Genomic DNA, 5875 nt, shown 5'->3' with positions numbered 1-5875 from the left:
TCCAGTCCCATGGATGTTCGGTCCATACGATTTGTCACGACCTTTGGACTGTCCTGCTTGTGGGAGTAGGCGGGGCCCCTGCAAGCCACCCGTAGTTGGACGATCAATCTTCTGTTTAGTACTTCAACATAGTGATTTCCTGGTAAGGATTCACTCGTGTCACATCAAGTAAATCTTATTGATTTACTGTCTAAATTTTATCGATTTAATGTCATGTTTTCTTTCTTTTGCTGCAATTTTACGATGCAGGTTTTGCCATGTGACATTCATCACAGAATAAACCGTTTGGTTTGCTCGACGATGGCTATTTTTGCAGGTTTCACTTCTTATGTCGTGTCAGTAACGAAGGCACTGTCCATCACTTATATTACTGGAAAAAATTGGATCAGTCTGTTGTTTGAGTACAAGCTGAATCCCTATGATGAACTGCAATTTGGTTTAACAAAGACACCACAATTAGTCCTTCTCGCGTTTAAAAGAAATGAAGAAAAATCTGGATCACGGTCACGAAGCCTAGTCAAGTTAGAAAGCTGATCATAGCAAACCAGACACGATCGCCGCTGTCTCGCACATCGGTACCACCTTCAGCAACGGATCGAGCACCGGCAGTTGCTCTAGCACTGACAGCGGCAGCAGCTCAGTCTGATCCAGCTGAGGATTGGGCACCGACCGCGTCAGCGGATCAGGCTGATCTACCGGAGGATCGGGCATCGACACCTGCGACGACACCGGCACCAGCTCTACAAGGAGCACCATCTCCGGCAGCAGCGGCGGATTCGGCACCTGCACCAACACTTGCACTTGCATCTGCTCCGGCCCGTGCAGCGGCAACCGAACGAGCAGTTGCACCGGCAACAGACTGGGCTGCAGTTCGCACTTCATATACCAAAGTCCTTACAAAAACCGACATATCCACCTTCTTGGCAAGCATTGGCCGCCCAAGTGTTTTGTTCTTTTTCATTTCCATGTTGTTTCGCATGATTCACTGTGTTGATCTAACTGTTTAGGTATGTCTTCTTGTTTGCAAACAGAGAATTCCTAGAGCAACGAGGGAGTCGTTCAACAATCCGGGCGACAGTGGCCAAGTTTCTCTTACCATGCGCAACCTTGGTGCGAATGAACCTGCTCAATATACCGTAAGTACAAAGGATGGTCGCATGATGATTGATGCTAAAGGATGGTCAAGGTTCAAATCTAAATCATATCTTGCGGTAGGGGATGATGTCAAAATCGAACTTTCTCGGCAAGGAGAGCTGGTCCAAATCAACTTTGAAATTCTTCAGTACTACCGAACTGATCTATCCGCCGAGAGATTTTGATGTAATACTCTGGCATGGTGAAACAAGTGTCCTGTGTATATAAGTAGTATGACAGTATCATTGATAGAATTGCAACTCTGATTGCTGGTTAGGAACTGTTGTTTGATTTCATTCCAACAGCTGCTGTGCTTTACTAAATTTTGTGTATTCGCCTTGCGACAGCATCTAAAACCAGCGCCGTACCGACCGCTTGCAATATGAAAAGTGCTGAGGTAGAACACATGGGCCCCCAAACATGCAGGCCCACCGGCCTATGGCCCAAAGTCCAGAACCGTGAGCCTGTCTGAGTATTTCTCAGATGAACCCCCATAATGCCCGTGCTTGCACGTAACATCAAGATGCATTTGTATGAGTATTTTATCTTGTGAGAGAAAAGGATGAACGAGGGAAGGCCTTATTTGCAAATGCGGAGAGGTGTGTGGGTACCTTTTTGCAAAATTGCCATAGTTTCCTTCCTATCCGTCAGATATAAATCAGACGGCCTATATTGCAGGATGACAGGCACACCATCATCACCAACTCGTCTATACCGTGTTAAAAAAACTCTGTTTTTTATAATTATATATGTTATATATATTCCCCTTGATTTTTCTTATGTATAAAGTTGTGATATAAAAGATCTTTATATTTCTTTACAGAGGGAATATCTCTCTGTCAAAAATATATTTATGTGTAATAACTAGTTACTCCTGTCTTTCTACTTCATTGCGCTGATATGTGGGGCATCCAGCAACGGGGTCCACATGCCATATGCACCAAATTAGAGTGCACAACTACAGGGTAGACACACCCCGGTCGTAGCGCCGTGATACGTCTCCAACGTATCTATAATTTTTTATTGTTCCATGCTATATTATATTCTGTTTTGGACATTACTGGGCTTTATTATACACTTTTATATTATTTTTGGGACTAACCTATTAACCGGAGGCCCAGCCCAGAATTGTTGTTTTTGCCAATTGCAGAGTTTTGCAGAAAAAGAATATCAAACAGAGTCCAAATGGAATGAAACCTTCGGGAACGTGATTTTCGGAACAAACGTGATCCAGAGGACTTGGACCCTACGTCAAGAAAGCAACCAGGAAGGCATGAGGTAGGGGGCGCGCCTACCCCCCCCCCCCCCAGGGCGCACCCTCCACCCTCGTGGGGCCCACGTTGCTCCACCGACGTACTTCTTCCTCCTATATATACCTACGCACCCCCAAACTACCAGATACGGAGCCAAAACCTAATTCCACCGCCGCAACCTTCTGTACCCGTGAGATCCCATCTTGGGGCCTTTTCCGGAGCTCCGCTGGAGGGGGCATCGATCACGGAGGACTTCTACATCAACACCATAGCCTCTCCAATGATGTGTGAGTAGTTTACCTCAGACCTTCAGGTCCATAGTTATTAGCTAGATGGCTTCTTCTCTCTTTTTGGATCTCAATACAATGTTCTCCCCCTCTCATGTGGAGATCTATTCGATGTAATCTTCTTTTTACGGTGTGTTTGTTGAGACCGATGAATTGTGGGTTTATGATCAAGTTTATCTATGAACAATATTTGAATCTTCTCTGAATTCTTTTATGTATGATTGGTTATCTTTGCAAGTCTCTTCAAATTATCAGTTTGGTTTGGCCTACTAGATTGATCTTTCTTGCAATGGGAGAAGTGCTTAGCTTTGGGTTCAATCTTGCGGTGTCCTTTCCCAGTGACAGTAGGGGCAGCAAGGCATGTATTGTATTGTTGCCATCGAGGATAACAAGATGGGGTTTATATCATATTGCATGAGTTTATCCCTCTACATCATGTCATATTGCTTAAGGCGTCACTCTATTCTTATGAACTTAATACTCTAGATGCATGCTGGATAGCGGTCGATGTGTGGAGTAATAGTAGTAGATGCAGGCAGGAGTCGGTCTACTTGTCTCGGACGTGATGCCTATATACATGATCATACCTAGATATTCTCATAACTATGCTCAATTCTGTCAATTGGTCAACAGTAATTTGTTCACCCACCATAATACTTATGCTCTTGAGAGAAGCCACTAGTGAAACCTATGGCCCCCGGATCTATTTTCTATCATATTAATCTTCCAACACTTAGTTATTTTTATTGCTTTTTATTTTACTTTGCATATTTATCATAAAAATACCAAAAATATTATCTTATCATATCTATCAGATCTCACTCTCGTAAGTGACCGTGTAGGGATTGACAACCCCTTATCGCGTTGGTTGCGAGGATTTATTTGTTTGTGTAGGTGCGAGGGACTCGTGCGTGGCCTCCTACTAGATTGCTACCTTGGTTCTCAAAAACTGAGGGAAATACTTACGCTACTTTGCTGCATCACCCTTTCCTCTTCAAGGGAAAACCAACACAGTGCTCAAAAGGTAGCAAGAAGGATTTCTGGCGCCGTTGTCGGGGAGGCTTACGCAAGGTCAAGTCAAGATTTGGACTCCCGACAACGAGCCTTTTCTGGCGCCGTTGCCGGGGAGTCTACGCAAAAGTCAACACACCAAGTACCCATCACAAACCCTTGTCTCCCGCATTACATTATTTGCCATTTGCCTCTCGTTTTCCTCTCCCCCACTTCACCCTTGCCGTTTTATTCGCCCTCTCTTTTCCGTTTGCCTCTTTTTGCCCGTCTCTTGTTTGCTCGTGTGTTAGATTGCTTGCTTGTCACGATGGCTCAAGATAATACTAAATTGTGTGACTTTACCAATACCAACAACAACGATTTTCTTAGCACTCCAATTGCTACTCTTACCGATACTGAATCTTGTGAAATTAATGCTGCTTTGTTGAATCTTGTCATGAAAGATCAATTCGCCGGCCTTCCTAGTGATGATGCCGCTACCCATCTAAATAGCTTCCTTGATTTGTGTGATATGCAAAAGAAGAAAGATGTGGACAATGATATTGTTAAATTGAGGCTATTTCCTTTTTTCGCTTAGAGACCGTGCTAAAGCCTAGTTTTAATCTTTGCCTAAAAATAGTATTGATTCTTGGAATAAGTTCAAAGATGCTTTTATCTCTAAGTATTTTCCTCCCGCTAAGATCATCTCTCTTAGAAACGATATTATGAATTTTAAGCAACTTGATCATGAACATGTTGCACAAGCTTGGGAGAGGATGAAATTAATGATACGTAATTGCCCTACACATGGTTTGAATTTGTGGATGATTATACAAAAAATTTATGCCGGATTGAATTTTGCTTCTAGAAATCTTTTAGATTCGGCCGCGGGAGGCACTTTTATGGAAATCACTTTAGGAGAAGCTACTACCTAGATAATATTATGGTTAATTATTCTCAATGGCACACTGAAAGATCTACTTGTAAAAAAGTGCATGCGATAGAAGAAATTAATGTTTTGAGTGGAAAGATGGATGAACTTATGAAATTATTTGCTAATAAGAGTGTTTCTTATGATCCTAATGATATGCCTTTGTCTACTTTGATTGAGAATAATAATGAATCTATGGATGTGAATTTTGTTGGTAGGAATAATTTTGGTAACAACGCGTATAAAGGAAACTTCAATCCTAGGTCGTATCCTAGTAATTCCTCTAATAATTATGGTAACTCCTACAACAATTATTATGGAAATTTTAATAAGATGCCCTCTGAATTTGAGACTAGTGTTAAAGAATTTATGAATTGGCAAAAGAATTTCAATGCTTTGCTTGAAGAAAAATTGCTTAAAGTTGATGAATTGGCTAGGAACGTTGATAGAATTTCTCTTGATGTTGATTCTTTAAAACTTAGATCTATTCCACCTAAGCATGATATCAATGAGTCTCTCAAAGCCATGAGAATTTCCATTGATGAGTGCAAAGAAAGAACCGCTAGGATGCGTGCTAAGAAAGATTGCTTTGTGAAAGCGTGTTCTTTTAGTTTCTATGAAAATAAAGATGAATATCTAAAAGTTATTGATGTGTCCCCTATTAAATCTTTGTTTTGCAATATGAATCTTGATAATGATGGGATTGATTATGATCCACCTTTACCTAGAAGGCGTTCCAAAAATTCGGAGTTTTTAGATCTTGATGCTAAAATTGATAAAAGTGAGATTGAAGAAGTTAAAACTTTAGATCTCAATGCACCCACTATTTTGGATTTCAAGGAATTTAATTATGATAATTTCTCTTTGATAGATTGTATTTCCTTGTTGCAATCCGTGCTAAATTCTCCACATGCTTATAGTCAACATAAAGCTTTTACTAAACATATCGTTGATGCTTTGATGCAATCTTATGAAGAAAAACTTGAGTTGGAAGTTTCTATCCCTAGAAAACTTTATGATGAGTGGGAACCAACTATTAAAATTAAAATTAAAGATCATGAATGTTATTCTTTGTGTGATTTCGGTGCTAGTGTTTCCACGATTCCAAAAACTTTGTGTGATTTGCCAGGTTTCCGCGATTTTGATGATTGCTCTCTAAACTTGCACTTTGCGGAGTCCACCATTAAGAAACCTATGGGAAGAATTAATGATGTTATTATTGTAGCAAATAGGAATTATGTGCCCCTAGATTTTATTGTTCTTGATATAAATTGCAATCC

This window comes from Aegilops tauschii, chromosome 1 (assembly GCF_002575655.3).
Source record: "Aegilops tauschii subsp. strangulata cultivar AL8/78 chromosome 1, Aet v6.0, whole genome shotgun sequence".
NCBI classification, from domain to species: domain Eukaryota; kingdom Viridiplantae; phylum Streptophyta; class Magnoliopsida; order Poales; family Poaceae; genus Aegilops; species Aegilops tauschii.
The sequence above is the reverse complement of the archived record's forward strand: the minus strand, read 5'-3'. Positions refer to the sequence as shown.